The following is an 18,001-nucleotide window of genomic DNA, read 5'->3' on the forward strand; positions in this document are numbered from 1 at the left end:
GTGTTTTTTAAGCACCAAGGGAAAGGACAATGAAAATCTTCATCATGGAGGGAATGATGTCATGGGCATAGGGGAATAGGGCAGCATCATTTATAAACCATTAACAGGCTGTTCTCCTTAAATTTTGACTTTGAATGTCTTTTAAGAGCATACTCTGTTTTTTCATAGCTTTTGAAATGGTCATTGATACTAAATGGGAAACAGGATTTTGTTATTTTGATTACAAGGGGAAGAGAAGGGTTTTTATGACAATTTGAAAAGGAAATGGGAAAGTGACTGTATCAAGGGAATTAGGGAGATGGAGGGATATGGGAATTAGGGTTAGGGAGTAGGAACCCATCAACAATGCTGCCAACCATATTTCATAACAGCAGTCCTTTACAATGCTGGCAGCTTTCATACTTTTGTCATATGTGAATTAGGGTCTTCAATTACATACTTTGTCAAAAGGGAAGGGTATCAATTGCATAGGGATTTTAGGGGATTAATGAGCAATTGAATCAAGGTTTTTATGAGGGGAAAGGTAAGGGAAAACAGAGTTTAGGGATAGGGAGATAAATACCATGTCACTTTGCAAACCCTAGCACAGCAAAACTGCTCTTTTGATAACTATGCAGCTGTATATTTAATGAATTTTTGTCATGAGCACCATACAGCTACTAATCTTTGACATTTACACAGCAAGAGGTCATTTTTCTTTTGTTTTTATAAGGCTATGCAAGTTACATTTTTCACTGTTTTTTGTGTGATATTCATAAGCATGCCTTGCTATCATTTTTTCTTTTTGTTTTTATATTGTTTCTTTTCATTCTGCTGTGTATTTACATATGTAAATTTGCTGTATATACTAGTGTAGGGTTTGAACATGACACATGGGGGGGAAACTAGGGTTTTGAAATGGTTTAGAAGGGGTTAGGGTTTCATAGGATTGGGGGTAGGGTTTGAGCTTTTCTTGCAAATGAGATTAATGAAAATGACATGTTAACATATGTAATTTAACTTTGGGAAAATGAATGGAGGGACTAGGAAAAAGTTGCCTTGAAAAACAACAAATAGTCAAACATATGCATGCAAAACATCAAGTCAATTCAACCTATCTTCTATGGATTCTTGGCATAAAATCATCATCATAATCTTCTTTTGTAACCTCAACACCATCACACAACACGTGGAATAGGAATACCTTTAAAAATTTGAGTGAATTTGAGTGAATTTGAGCATTTGGGAGAGTTTCAAGGCGGGCAGACTTTTTGGTCGCGCACGCCCTCAGAATGGTCGCGCCCCTTCGTTTGGTCGCGCCCGTGTTATTTAACACTGTGCTTTGGCCTCCGTTTGGTCGCGTGCACCCAGGTGGTCGCGCACCTGTCCAGAATGGTCGCGCACCACTTCTAACCTTGGAACTTGCAGAAACTTGCCCGAATTGCCTCCTTTTGCCTCTAACACAAATTTTTTGACTTTCAAATGCACAATAAGAGTGAATTGAGAGGGAAATTAGCTTTTATAGGGTCACTTTAAAAAAAATTTAACTTTAGAACCCACTTTCTAATGTTTTCAACTTGCTTTGCTTTTTAACACTGTTTAGAGTCTTTTTTTCCTGAAATGAGCTCTCTTGATGCGTTTGACTCCGTTCTTTTTGCAAGTTGACCGCCTGAGGGACTGTAGTGTAGGAACCAGGGTTATTGCCGGCACTTTTACAAATTTTTGAGAATTTCTTTATTTTTTCAAATTCCACATGGCCTTGGACTTAAAAACAAGGTTTTTAAATCCAAGGCATAAAATGAACTGTAGCTGAAGAAAATGATAATGAAACATATGTACAAAACTCCTTCCGGCTTGCTGGGCACTTGCTGACCATGACTCATGACCTTGAAAAGATTTTGACTCAAAACCCTAGACCTAAGACCATGGGACCTCAAGACAAAAACAAAAACAAGTATGACTCAATTACATTGTTGTATGACCTGATCCAGCAAAGCCAAGAAGGGAACAAAGACCAGCTCCTCCATTCAGTGTTATGGCATGCCTAGCGGGATGCAAGACTGACACTGATGAGACACCTATAAATGCATATGCAAAGAGCTATTGATCACTGATGGAGGGCTCAAGACCGACACTAACAGTTTGCATCATTATTTTTGTGTCTCACATATGACTCTATGACTCACAATTATTTGTGGAGGCTCATATTAAATATTTGAGGCTCACATCATTTTTTGGTTTGAATTATTGATCTGTCGAGGCCCATATTAAATATTAATTGCTCGCATCCTTTTGTGGCTCACAAACTTTGTTTTGAGGCTTGCATATTACAGTGGCTCACATTGTTATGATAGTGGTTCGCATTGTACATCCAAGTGGTTCACATTGTATATCTAAGGTTTGCATTATTTTTTTGTCGCTTGCAATTATATCTTTATGGTTCGCAACTGTATGTAAGGCAGCGATCTATATGACTGTGATTTGGAGACATGATAATGATATATATGACTGTGATTTGGATACATAACAACAATGACCTTGACATGACAGAGTGACCTTTGATATGGTCGTGATAATATATGACAGAATAACCTTTGATATGGCATGGCAGTAACTTTGATGTGGCAATGTATGGGATGTGTAACAGTGATCTATATGGTAGTGACTTGGAAGTGATGTGTAACAATGACCTTGATAACATACTTGATGATAGTGATAACATACTCTTGATGGCAGTGACCTTGATGATAGTGATAAAATCCTCTTAATGACAATGACATTGATGACTATTGTAACTTTTTCTGACACCTTTAAAAGTTACAAAATAAATCAAAATTTGTTAAGTGATTTCTTGGCTAAATTTTGAGGTATATATAAATTTCGATCAAGTTCCCATCACCTAAAGCCTTCACTTAATTAATCTTCCAAAATAGTCATGTCCTCCATGAGTCAAAATTAGCAATCATCCCTTTTCATTTCTAGCTTTAATCCAAGCTTGTCTATCCCAAACCCATGTCTAGTCTTAATTTTTATCTAAATTCCTTGGTCCCATTCTACCTACTCCCAAATCTCGTATTTATTATTGAAATAATATTTGTAGTCCCACTTTTTTTACCTGTCACTCCATTCACTTTTCACCCTTATTATCATATCCCCATATATATATATATATATATATATATAGATATATATATATATATATATATATACCCTACCATTATTTTTATTATTCATCAATTTTCCATTTTTATCATAATCCCACGTTAAAATTATTATATTTACTTTACTCTTTATCCTATTTATTTATCCCATTATTCCATACTCCACGTATTATAAAAATATTATTTTTGTTCATCCAAACCTATGTCACCACCCCGCGTTTTACACATTAAAACACCATAATATACAATACCTCTAGATGTGTGAAGTAAATAATAGATGGTTTATGGGACCCCTCCCTATCAAACCTTTAACTTACGCCCCCACCCCGCCTTCACAAAGTTGTTTCATCTTACCACATTTTACATGTGTTTCCATCTCATGTATTAGGGACACTCCTCCGCCCCCCGCCTTCGCAAAGTTGTTTCATCTTACCACATTTTACATGTGTTTCCATCTCAAGTATTACAAACCCGTGCCCCCATCCCCCCTTCCCAATCCTTTCTTAAACCATTTAGCACCTACTACCCCCTGCTCCTCCTCCCTCCCCTACAATATTGTTTCAATACCATTTACCACATTGGTTTGAATTTAAAAATGTAAGGTGAAAATGTATATGAGATATGGCGCGAGAAAAATTTAAAAGTAATAATGTGTGCATTGAAGGGATAATGGAGGGAATATTTTTATAGTTCTGTTTTTTCTGGAATTAGCTTATAGGTGAAAGCTTGAGGTAAGAGGAGGCTAGGCCAACAATTGAAACATGTTCCAGAGGTACATTTCAATACAAACTATGGAGTTTTAAATGCTTATAAAGAAATGTTTTCTCCTTGTGGAATAATTTTACAGAGTAGAGAAATAAATGTTTTATGCTATGGATATAAGGAGGAAAGGAAATATAAGGAAGAAAATCCACATGAATAAAAAAATTTGATAATTTCTTATCCAAAGTTTTTACAGGAGTGAAAAAGGGGGACAAAAAAGATATTTTCATAGTTTATCAAATATGGTTGAAAACATGGTTTTCAAAACTACATGAAGTAAACGAGTAAATGATTTTCACGAAAAAATAAAATTATTTATGAAGTTTCATTTATTCATAAGTATACCAAAAGTAGGAAAAACAAAATATTAAAAGAGTAGATGGTTTGGGTAAATTGTTTTAAATTTCATTTATAAAATTCATAAACAAATAAATACTACAATGGAAAATTATTACACAACATGGTTTTCTCTCAGAGATATGATTTTCTAAAACCGTATGCACTAATATTTTCTATAGAAATATAGAAAATGGAATTTTACAGGTTAAAGAAATATTTGGGAATTATTTTTATCAAAATATCTTGTTCCCACATATTTGAAAATTGATATTTCAATAGTAGATATGGATAAATAAAAATAAAATTTGAAAGGGTACAAGTGGCATTTCAAAGAGCATGTGGCAGTCAATGAATTATTTTCTAGATTTTAGACACTGAATAATTATGTGGAGATAAGAGAGATTTCACTTGATCTATTCACAATATCTTGCATCTATTTCGAAGGGTTGACCATTTCTAAAGGGAAGTTGGTATATTGTGGGAAACAAATCCAACAAAATCAAATTTGAAGGAGGAAACTCAGCATGATCCAGATATTCAAGGAAAGAGATTAGCAGTCAGTGAACTAACACCAATTTCCAATACACAAGACTATCAATCAGTTCTAGATTTCTTGAGATTATTTAGGAATTGTATTTATTTTATATGCATTGTTTAGATTTTTATTGCAAAAAGCTAGACAGATTTAGGAATTTGTAAATTTCTATATATTGAATCATTTGTAATGTAAAATGGTTGGTTTTTTAGGCAAAAACCCTGTTATTTTGTAAATGCTTATATTGCAGAATTTTTAACTAAAGTCTTCTGGCTCCAGTGTATGACAAATTTTGTTTCGTCTGTATGTTTTTTCCAGTGATTTCATAATCTATTTCTTCATATGTTTAAGGTAATATAGAATCATTGGGCAAGGCTAGGTTGAATGTCAACCTCCTTGACAACTCATTGCAAAATTATCATCTACACTCAGGCTAGCTAATTCGATAATTTGTTTGGATTAGTACCTCTGCATAATTAAATTATTTCCTTTTGTTATCTCTTAAAAGTATTAATGTTGGCTATAGAGATTCTTCTATACACATCTACTCTTGTTAGATTATTAAGTATTCAGGGAGGATACTTGATTATCTAATTTCTCTTCTATTCCTTTACCAAACTCTTTAAAGCTATGTTATTCTATCATAGTTGGATGTTGGCACTTTGAAAAAGCCTTTGCAAGAGAGTGCTTTATTTCTAAGAAAAGATTGGAGACTCATCAGCAACCACCTATACAAAAAATCATAGATATGGACGTTTTTCTTCATATGTTGTTGTCCAGTGATAATGAACAACATTAAAAAGACTCATAAAATTGAGAGAGCCCCTCCTAGTTTGAGGGCTAGCTTGAACCTAAAGTTTGGTTAAGTAGGTTTCTTGGCGCAGTTTTGTAGCCAAGAAATTCCTTCAAGAAACAGATACAACATTTGGTGTCATTGCTGGGAATTGAAGTAACAAAAATTTCTTTCCTCGGGGAATGAACAAGATTAGATCTATTTCTTACTGGTGAACAAGGAGTAGATAGTTGATATTGGTATCATTTCTTTCACCTTGCAACTCCACTTTGTCTATATGGTGATTCCACTAGTTTCTAGATTCTACTGGTTCAAAATGACAAGTGCATCTCTTGCTATGATAATGGCATACAACTGCATACTTTTCTTCCTCATGGAAATGATCAGAAGTTTCAAATGTTTAAAGATGATGGAGTCTTTCGAATACAGTTGTATGTATAATCTACTCATGGAAACTCTTTTTTATCTTGTAAACATTTTTCAATTTATCAACTGCATGCAAGGTGGTATGCCAATAAGTCCAATTCTCACCTAGTTTCATTGGAAGTTAGACTACACTTAACATGTATGTTTTTAGCGGACTGTACTAGGGGTGTGTAAATCAATTAGTTGTTGTGTGAGGTTTATTAAATAAGTTTATTTTTAGCATGAGTGTGCAATAGATCAGTAGTTGTTTCGATCTGGATTTCAGTTTACAGTATGCAGTTTGGTTTGGTTGAGTACAATAAGTTACAGGACATGGGAAGAAGAAAAGTTGTTGACCATTGACTCCACTAGCCCAATGGATTAGGCATTTTTGTACTTACCTTTACTTGTAGCAGTTGGTGGTTTGGTTTTAGTTGATAGATTACAAATTTTAGTTTACAGGTTACAAGTTGAAAGTGGCAAGTGATTGAGGGTTTTTGATAATGAATCCATGCCCAACATATTCAAGGCACAGTCTATAGCTTCTTTGCATCCCACAGGGGGAAGAAATCCCCAGTTGGAGCCTATGTTGTAATTTTTTTTGACTCGTTTAAAAGTTACAAAATTTTCAAAATCTGTTAAGTGATTCCTTGGCTAAATTTTGAGGTATATATAAATTTTCGTCAAACTCCCATTACCTAAAGCCTTCACTTAATTAATCATCCAAAGTAGTCATGTCCTCCATGAGTCAAAATTGGAAAATATACGTTTTCATTTCTAGCCTTAATCCAAGCATGTCTATCCCAAACGCCTTATCTAGCCTTAATTCTTATCTAAATTCCTTGGTCTCATTCTACCTATTCGCATATCTTATATTTCTTTCAGAAGTAATATTTTTATTCCCACTTTTGTTTTACCTGTCACTCCATTCACTCTTCACCCTTATTATCATATCCCCATATTTTTTTTATATATATTTTACTATAACCTACCATTATTTTTATTATTCATCCATTTTCCATTTTTACCATAATTTCACGTTAAAATTATTATATTTACTTTACTCTTTATCTTATTTATTTACCCCATTATTCCATACTCCACGTATTATAAAAATATTATTTTTTTCCATCTAAACCTATGTCACCAACCCAAATTTCACATATTAAAACACCATAACATACAATACCTCGATATGTGTGAAGTAAATAATCGATGATTTGGGGGGGCCCCTGCCAACCTTTAACCTACCCCCCTCTCCCCCCCGCTGTAAAGTTGATTTATTTTACCACTTTTTACACGTGTTTCCATCTCATGTATTGGGGATCCCCCCGCCACCTTCTTAAACCATTTACCACCTACTAACCCCCCCAGCAATGCTGCTGCAATACAATTTACCCCATTGGTTTGAATTTAAAAATGTAAGGTGAAAATGTTTATGAGGTATGGCGCAAGAAAAATTTAAAAATCATAATGTGTGCATCGAAGGGATAACGGAAGGGATAATGGAGGGAAGATTTTATAGTTCTATTTTTTTGGAATTATCTTATGGGCGAAAGCTTGACAGAAGAGGAGGCTAGGCCAACAATTGAAATATATTTTCGCGCAAATAAAATGAGGATACATGTTCCAGAGGTATATTTCAATGCAAACCATAGAGTTTTCAATACTTACAAAGAAATGTTTCCTCCTTGGAATAATTTTACAGAGGTAAAAATAAAATTTTATAGAGTAGAGAAATAAATGTTTTATGCTATGAATATAAGGAGGAAAGAAATTATAAAGAGGAAAATGCACGTGAACAAAAAATTTGGATAATTTCTTATCCAAAGTTTTTACAGGAGTAAAATGGAGGGAGAAAATATATTTTCGTAGTTACCAAACATGGTTGAAGACATGGTTTCCAAAACCACAGGAAGTAAACCAGTAAATGGTTTTCACAGAAAAATGATTTTTTTTTTACGAAGTTTCATTTATTTATAAGTATACCAAAAGTGGGAAAAACAAAATATGAAAACAGTGGATGGTTTGCGTAAATTGTTTTAAATTTCATTTATGAAATTCATAAACAAATAAATACTGCAATGGAGAAGTATTACATGATCCAGGTGGCTCCAGAAAGACACATAGGACAAAGAGGGTTATGAATGCTTGAAAATCAAAGTGCTCAGAATGATGTCGACACATGAAGAGAGAGTAGATCTCGTCGTCCTGATCATGGAGGTGTGAACGACACTTCAATCCGAGTCCAGATGATGAAGTTATCGCGAAAAGAGTTAGCCTTTGTTTGAAAAATAAGGCATTTCTCCTACAAATGGGTTTTTAGCCTTTAAAGAGGAAATCACATTGGAAAACGTGCAAAGGGCGGACTTAACAACCCCCAATCGGCGATCACCAATATATTGGGTCGGAGGAAGGAAGGCCATCGGCGATATCGGCGACTTCAGACCTGGGATGTAGTGATAGCCGATATCAGCGTTGGCGGATCGGGTCGGCGAAACACAAGGCATAAGACCAGGACCTCTAGGCCGTTGCGATTGCGATCTGCCGATCAACGACGGGTAATCTCAACTGTGGGATCGGAAAACATATCAACAATCAGGATCAAATCGGCATATCAGCGATTGGCATTGGGCAGCAGTGATATGCTATAGTGATCCACGACGTGCAATCTCAGCCGTTGGATCAGAAAGCAGATCAACGGTCCAGATCTAATCGGCGCATCGGGGATTGGCGTATCGGTGATCAATGATCGACAATCTGCGATCTCGACTTGCGATATAGTGCGGACCCGATGGATTTATAGGTCCGATTTTATATATTTTGAAGTCCGAACATTTGGATTTTTCAATGTTTTTTGTGTATATCTCTTAAACAGAAAAAGCCATATTTTCAAAGGTTTCTTGCGCCCACCGATTATTCTATGAAAATGGCTTCTATTATAAACAAAACGAACCCCGATTTTTATGCAGCCTTGTCCCAAACGTGTTATAAAACACGACAAGTAACAGAGAGCCAGGGCTGAGGGGTGTTGTGCCAGAGAAAGGGCTAGAGAGATAGCCAGAGAGCCTGCGCCAAAGAGCTTGTGTGCTAGAAGAGCTCGAGAGCCCGCGGGCTAGAGTGCCTAAAAGCCTGAATGCCAAAGAGCCAATGAGGAGGCAAGGGCGCTTGAAAAATAGAGCACTGCAGGGCCACAGAGTCACAGAGCATGGTCACAGCAGTGCAAGAAGACAAGCCAAAGAACCAGAGGGTCAGGCAGAGCCGTAGAGTTGTAGCCAAAGCACTATAAAGCTTGAGCAATCTTCTTCTTGATTAACCATAGATGTCTGATTAGCAAGCCGCAACGACATAGTCAAGAGCAGTCTTCTTCTTGTATGATTGATGTTGTGAGACCGAAGCAAGTTTTAGCACTTTTGACAACTTCTGTTTTAGATGCCCTGCTTCTTCATATGGCCATTCGTAGTGAGGTCGGAGTCCAGATTGGTAGCGGGTTGTGCCTGCGCATCGATAATGTGAACAATGTATTCACCATGGATTGTTTTTGCTAAAGATATGAGCATCCACTTCTTCATCCACTTTTTCAGATGGCTTGTGGTGTGAGGTATATGATGTGTTCATGTACTTCTTCTTATTACATTATGTTGCACAGATCCTTGATTAATATTGAGCCAAGATCTTATTTATTATATGTTGTCATGATCCCTTGCTTGATTTGATGTGGAATCTTCTATGTGATGTACTTTCTATCATAACTCATCATGTTATGTTTTGAGATCCCTTGTTGTATGTTGCTGGGATACTCTTGTTGTCATCATGCATGTGTTTTGTTTTGACATCCCTTTTGTGCTATGTTGGCGGGATGCTCACCATGCATGTTTTTTGTGTCATACTGATAGGAGTCTTTTGATTGGGAATTCCAATAGTGGAATATCTCTTAGAGCCACTCCTGCGTGAGGGCATTTTTCCTTGTATGATCGTGACATCATATCTTGTGTACATCATCTTTATTGACAATACTTAATGCAGCGACCTACACCATATTGACACCGGGGCCCGGAGACGTAGTCCCTCCTAGACGAACTCCGTTATCAACGCTTATGTTTTTCATGTGCTGATGATTGTTATGTTCCTCTTATTTTTTGCATGCAGATGAATTCATTAATGTTCTTTTAAAATGAAATTTAACACATCATGAAAGTAAAAGGTCTTGGAAGGGTCCTTCTTCACACCCGGACCTGGATCAAGTGGTATCAGAGCGGTCTTTACGTGTATGTGAATTGAAGTGTGAACAATGGAACGTGCAGCGACAGAGAATGAAAAATCGATGTACGAGACCATGCTCAACCTTTCCAAGAAGGTAGAAATTATGTATGAAACTCTACAGAAAGAAACAGAGGAAAAGGAGCGATTGCAGCTTCAGTTGCAAGCCACAGAAGAGGCCATGGAAGAACTGAAGCAAAACAAACATAATCTTCAAACAGAGAATGATGAGTTGAAGATGCACCTACATGAAGAGAAAGAGGAAAAATAAAATTTTCTACTACAACTACAAGCAAAGGACGAGGCTTTGGAAAAGCTGTAGCGACACCCTTGCGAGGTAAAAAGTAGTTCTCCATCTTCATGTATGTTTCATGATGATGATTTCGTTGTGTTTGAAAATCATACCACAGGAATTGGCTCCAAACTGTTGAAAAGAATGGGATATGAAGGGAAAGGCTTGGGCATTAATGGCCAAGGCATTGTCAATCCCATCAAAGTAGAGGAATTACCCCGTCAGGCAGGACTTGGGTATGTCAGGAAGGAAGTTGGGGAATGTGTTGAGATAGTTAGCGAACCACCACGATGGATGTTGAGCAGCCCTCATCAGTTTTGAAATCGAAAGAGAAGGTAAAAAATGTTGATTTCCTTTCGATTTCACCCTCACATAGTATGATTTCTGTTGGAGATTTGGAGATCCCAATTACAGGGACAAATATGAGGCTCCTTACAAAGACGAGGCATGAGGAGAAAGAACTTGGTGCTAATAACCAAGGCATAACTCAACCTTTGGAGGTTGTGCATGAACATCGATTTGCAGGCTCGAGATACACTAAAGGAGAGTGATCAAAGGTGTCAGATTTGTTCGAGACATCGTCGAGGAAAGAGAATGATGGGAACACATCCCCATCATCCCACAACAGTGCCCATTACAGGGAAAGAGCTGAGGCAAGCTCTCATCACCATACTGACATCAGAGACAACAAAGGAAGGTATAACCATTTTCGATCTTCAAATGTTCATTTTGATTATGATCATGTTGTTAATAATGAACGAATGTCAAGGCATTGAAAAACATGTACCTTTTGTGGTTTACCTAACCATACCTTTTCTAAGTGTTGGAAAAGAATGGCAGCACTCATGAGACGTGAAAGACCCTCTCAACAGCATGAAAAGAAACAGGTTAAGTAGATATGGAGGAAGAAAACCTATTGCAGTCATTGCGACAGAAATGGCCATCAGAGAGCCACTTGTTGGAAGCTCCATCTAGATCAGCACCTTAAAGACAAAGTACCGGTGCATGAAGCGGGAAGAGCAGTTGTTCGACAAGGAAAATCACCTCAAGGAGGTGACCCATTCACATTGATAAGTGAAAAATGGTTTCTAGACATGTTCTCATTTCATGGTCATTCTTTTGTAAATCATTTCTTGCATTTTAAAGTGTAAAAGTGATGATGTGTCCATCATTTGGTCAACAATAATGATTTCTGGTCATGTTTTGAGTCATATTTTGAGTTGCATGTGAAAGCTCTGAAAGTGATGTTATGTTTCCATCACTTGTTGAAATAATAGTGTTTGGCCTTATGTATGAAAACCATGTGTTGCAGTGATGATGTATTTTCCATCACTTTTGAAGCAACAATGATAAGTTGGCCTGGTTGTCATAGCTGGAGTATTACGTCCATCTTGTTGTAAACTTTACCATTGAGTATGTGTTATAAACTTTTGGCAAGTATGGGACGTTTTGGGTCATTAGTTGGTCATGTCATTCAAGCATGTAATTTGCAAAACAATGTACTATAGGTTGCAGAGGTAGCAGGTGTAGGCTCGTCTCTTAAGGCTCTGAAGAACAAAGGTGAAGGAGATGGAAGCGAGACATTTTCAGGATGCTTGTGATGCAAAAAAGGTACAGAGAGAGTTACAGATTACTTTTCATGCTTTTGGAGGACCAAAAGCTCCTCAGTGGGGAGGATTGATCTAGGTGGCTCCAGAAAGACACACATGACAAAGAGGGTTATGAATGCTTGAAAATCAAAGTGCTCAGAATGATGTCGACACAGGACCAGAGCGTAGATCTCGTCATCCTAATTGTGGAGGTGCGAACGACACTTCAATCCGAGTTCGGATGATGAAGTTATCGCGAAAAGAGTTCGCCTTTGTTCCTTTGAAAAATAAGGCATTTTCTCCTAAAAATGGGTTTTTAGCCTTTAAAGAGGAAATCACATAAGAAAACGTGCAAAGGGTGGACTTAACAACCCCCGATCCGTGATCGCCGATATATTGGGTCAGAGGAAGGCAGGAAATTAGTGATATCGGGGACTTCAGACCTACAATGTAGCGATCGCCAATATCGGCGTCGGAGGATCGGGTCAGTGAAACACAAGGCATAAGACGAGGACCTCTGGGCCGTTGCGATTGCGGTTTGCTGATCAACGATGGGAAATCTCAGCTGTCAGATCGGAAAATAGATCAAAGGTCCAGATCTAATCGGCACCTCGGCGATTGGCGTATCGGCGATCAGCGATATCGGCAATCTGCGATCTCGACTTGCGATATAGCGCGGACCCGATGGATTTATAGGTTCGATTTTATATATTTTTAAGTCTGAAATTTTGGATTTTTCAATAATTTTCAATGTTTTTTGTGTATATTGCTTAAACGGAAAAAGGACTATTTTCAAAGGTTTGTTACGCCCACTGATTCTTCTATGCAAACAACTTCTATTATAAACAAAACAAACCCCAATTTTTTATGCGGCCTTGCCCCAAATGTGTTATAAAACATGATGAGTGACATAGAGCTAGGGCTGAGGGGTACTGTGCCAGAGAAAGGGATAGAGAGATAGCCAGAGAGCTTGTGCCAAAGAGCTTGTGTGCTGGAAGAGCCCGAGAGCCTACGGGCTAGAGTGCCCGAAAGCTTGAATACCAGAGAGCCAATGAGGAGGCAAGGGCGCTTGAAAAACAAAGCGTCGTAGGGCTGCAAAGCCACAGAGCATGATCACGGTAGTGTGAGAAGACAAGCCAAATAACTAGAGGGTCAGGCAGAGTCGCAGAGTTGCAGCTAAAGTGCTACAAAGCTTGAGCAGTCTTCTTCTTGATTAGCCAGAGATGTCTGATTAGCGAGCTGCAACAACATAGTCCAGAGCAGTCTTCTTCTTGTATGATCGATGCTGTGAGATCGAAGCAAGTTTCAACACTTTTGACAACTTTTGTTTCAGATGCCCCGCTTATTCATATGGCCATTCGTAGTGAGGTCGGAGTCCAGATTGGTAGTGGGCTGTGCCTGCGCATCGACAATGTGAACAACGTATTCACCGTGGATCGTTTTTGCTAAAGATATGAACATCCACTTCTTCATCCACTTCTTCAGATGGCCCGTGGTGTGAGGTATATGATGTGTTCATGTACTTCTTCTTATTACATTATGTTGCACGAATCGTTGATTAAGATTGAGGCAAGATCTTATTTATTATATGTTGTCATGATTCCTTTCTTGATTTGATGTGGAATCTTCTATGTGATGTACTTTCTGTCATAACTCATCATGTTATGTTTTTAGATCCCTTGTTGTATGTTGTTGGGATACTCTTATTATCGTCATGCATGTGTTTTGTTTTGACATCCCTTTTGTGCCATGTTGGCGGAATGCTCACCATGCATGTTTTTTGTGTCATACTGATAGGAGTCTTTAGATTGAGAATTCCGGTAGTGGAATATCTCTTAGAGCCACTCTTGCATGAGGGAATTTTTCCTTGTATGATTGCGAAATCATCTCTTTTGTACATCATCTTTATTGACAACACTTAATGTAGCGGCCTACACCATCTTGACACCGGGGCCCGAAGACATAGTCCCTCCTGGATGAACTCTGTTATCAACGCTTATGTTTTTCATGTGCTGATGATTGTTATGTTCCTCTTCTTTTCCGCATGTAGATGAATTCATTAATGTTCTTTTAAAATGCAATTTAACACATCATGAAAGTAAAAGGTCTTGGAAGGGTCCTTCTTCACACCCGGACCTGGATCATTACACAACACGGTTTTCTCTAGGATACATGGTTTTTTAAAATCATATGCACTAATATTTTCTATAGAAATATAAAAAATGGAATTTTACAGGTTAAAGAAATATTTGGGAATTATTTTTATCAAAATATCTTGTTCCCACATATTTGAAAATTGATATTTCAAAAGTAGATATGGATAAATAAAAAATTAGATTTGAAATGGTACAATTGGAATTTCAAAGAGCATGTGGCATTCAATGATTTATTTTCCAGATTTTAGACATTGAATAATTATGTGGAGATAAGAAATGAGTTTTCACTTGATCTATTCGAAATATATTGCATCTATTTCCAAGGGTTGATCATTTTTAAAGGGAAGTTGGAAAATTATGGGAAAAAAATCCAACATAATCAAATTTGAAGGAGGAAACTAAGCATGAACTAGATATTCAAGGAAAAAGATTAGCAGTCAGTGAACTAACTCCAGTTTCCAAGACACAAGACTATCAATCAGTTCCAGATTTCCTGAGATTATTTAGGAATTGTATTTACTTTTAATGCATTGTTTATATTTTCATTCCAGAAAGCTAGACATAGTTAGAAATTTGTAAATTTCTATATATTGTATCATTTGTAAGTTAAAAGGGTTGGTTTTTTAGGCCCGAATCTTACCATTTTTGTAGATACTTTTATTGAAGAATTTTTAATTAAAGTTTTATGGCTCCAGTTTATGACAAAAATTATTTCTTCTTTATGTTTTTTCTAGTGATTTCATAATTTGTTTCTTCATATGTTTAAGGTAATATAAAAGCACTGGGCAAGGCTAGGTTGAGTATCAACCTCCATAACAACACACTGTAAAGTTATCATCTACACTGAGACTAGTTAATTGGACATTTTGTTTGGATTAGTACATCTGTGATGAGCCTCATCATTGGGTAACTATTTAATTCACCTCCTAGCTTAGTGAAATCATCTCTTCTCACAATTTATTACATGTTTTTATTATATTTTGTTTAATGAGATGAGTTAAAGTGAGATATTATACCTAGTGGACTAATATGCATTGAATGTAGGTTTGAAAGAGAAAGTCAAGGAATTTTGGCAAGATTAAGGTTTGAAACTTGAATGGCACAACGGAGAGAGATTGTATGAGGTAAATCCTCCTCATTTACTCCTCCCTCATTTGAATATTCCTCCATCAATCACACCATCTCGGAGTACAAGCAGCAAAGTCATGAAGATCAAAAGGCAGTCGAGCAAGTGATAGTCAAAGAGTTAGTTCATCTCGAGTTTGGGAGCCTATCCTCCCTATATTTAAGGAAGTCATTGGGGACTTCAGTTGTATAAATAAAGAGCCCTAGAGCCTCATTAGGATTCGAATTTTGGTTGTAAAAACACTAGTTATTTTTGAGCTCCAGACTTTTGGAAGACATTATTATGTAATTTCCTGTTTTGATAATGAAAATGAGCTTTTTCATGACCCAATACTGAGTTAACTCAGAGGGCTGAAGCTATTGGGTTAGGGCCCAACCCTAGCAGCAAACGCTCCTCTTCTTGTATCAGTATGCTTAGATTAGTTTCATAGATTCATGGTTAAATTGTCCTCAGAAGTATTTCATTGCAAGTAGTGTAGATCTAATTAGTTTGGTTATTAGTTTGCTTCCATTTATGCTTTACTTCAGTAGTGGGTTAGAAGGGATAAAAGGAGCACCAAAAAGCTGTCAATAGGTTTCTTGGCCTCACTTCTTCCTTTAGGAATCATGATTTGAGGAAAGGACCCTTATGCAGCCCCAAAAAGACAGATTTCTATTTTCTCATAGAAATTAGAGTTTACTGTACTTGAACCAACATTTGTTCAGTTTGCAAGTGTAAGATTTAATTACCATCTCTTCCATATTCAATCTTACAGTAGATGTCATCAATGATTCCATTTTACTTTGCAATTTTCCTCATGCATGAAGTAGACAACTAGCTCATTAAACTTTGTTTTTCTAGCTTATTAGAATTCTTCTTGTTTACATGATTTTTTGGAAATTATCAATGTTTGATGCAGAGAAGGTGCTTTATAAGTAGAGAAAGATGTCACAGCAAGCAACCACCTTCCAAATTCATCCATCCATAATCATTCCTTTCTCTCACTAAGACCTTCACCAATTTCATCATTCTACATGGAAACTTCTCCAAGCATGTTGAGCAAATCCAACCATCTCCCAACCTTGGTTCTGAGTTCTGAGTGATCCCAGGAATTTTCTCACTCCATTTCGTCGACCAACCACCTTCCCTAAGCCTTCCATAACCTCCAGCACCCTTCATTTTGCTCTCGGTTGTATCCTGTAGAAATACATGGAATCCTGTAGGTTTTTAGGACATCCTGTAAGATTTCCTGTAGTGGCCTGTTTTGAGGTCGGATTAAGGGAAAACCTCCAGGAAGCCACAAAAGGTCACCTAAGGGTCTCCCAAACCTTCCAACCATCCACAAACATCCTTAAGCCACCTGCCACATCACCAAAAGAGATTAGCTTTCACATTTGTTTTTCCATAAAAAGAATAAAAAGAATAAAAATAGATTTATTTCAGTCCTTTACATGCACAATAGTGATGTTTGATGTTTTGAAATTTCATGGTTAGGACAATAGCCTTTCATACATGTTAGCTTGGCATTCTTGTAAAGCATAGTTTCTAAGCGGTTAGTCAGGAAATGGTGTGTTTTTAGCATTGGATTTCAGTCCTTTTCCTTATTGCAGTAGACAAGCTTTCTCCTAGAATAGATTTCTCTTTCTTTCATCAATAATCAAGCTTCTTTTGAATTGATAGAAGTTTGGCTTAAAAACCATATTGGTCTCTCACCAGTTGAACAAGGACAAGAGGAAGAAGCATCACTTTTACTTGTTTATACAACACTGTCACCTCCAAGTTTATACAAACCCCGGGTTGATAAAGTAAAGCTGGTAACCCTAGGAGTTGCAGCATTCTTGCTACAATATTGGTGCTTATCACTTTTTGGCGCTGTTGCCGGGGAGGTGTCTAAGTAATATGTGATTATTGCTTTCTTTCTTCCATTTGTTGTTTCTAATATTCTGCTAGTAGTTTCATTTCTGCAAAAGTAATTTAGTTTGCTTCCTTTTCCATTCTGCATTCTTTGCTTTCCTTTCTATTCTGCAAGTAAGATTTCAATCAAGCAGTTAAGTTTTTATTCAGTCAATAGTTTTCATCTAGTCTGCAATTACTTTCAAAGTTTGAAAAAACACAAAACAAAACAAAACATTTTTTTTCATGCCTCGTAGGAATAAGGATAACTTAGGGAAATTTTTGCCAAATACCCCCACTGCTTCAAACAACCAACCTTCCCTCTTCTTCGATGGCTGTGAACTGGAGGAACCCTTAGGTGAGAAACCAGACATATTTGAAGAACCTACAGGGGAAGAAGAAGAAGGAGAACCCATTCCTACTGAACCAATGGCTGAAAATAGAAATGATAGAGGAAACATGGAAAGAGTTGAGGGTGCCTTCCCCATCAGGGAAACCAATGGGGATACTAAGATGAAAAATATAAGCCCCTATGCCCTTCCTCATTTCCATGGCCTGACCTCAGAAGATCCAGACACTTTCTTATTTGGGTTTGCTGTCATATTTTGAACCTATGACTACACCAATGATGAGTAGAAGTTGAAACTATTTCCATCCACTCTGAAGGATGTAACTTTGTGCTAGTTCATGGGTTTACCTGAATGTAGCATCATAACTTGGGCTTAGATGCAG

At 37.1% G+C, this 18,001-nt stretch overlaps 1 pseudogene; it reads left to right on the forward strand.

Annotated features, from left to right (window-relative positions):
- The window catches only part of LOC149247111 (beta-D-xylosidase 4 pseudogene), a 44,770-nt pseudogene extending 31,206 nt beyond the window's left edge, over window positions 1-13,564 (forward strand).
- Window positions 13,565-18,001: the final 4,437 nt, after the last annotated feature.

This window comes from Pinus tabuliformis, chromosome 7, assembly GCF_031772625.1.
Source record: "Pinus tabuliformis cultivar Carrire ecotype Pingquan chromosome 7, CPIR1, whole genome shotgun sequence".
In the NCBI taxonomy this organism is placed as follows: Eukaryota; Viridiplantae; Streptophyta; class Pinopsida; order Pinales; family Pinaceae; genus Pinus; species Pinus tabuliformis.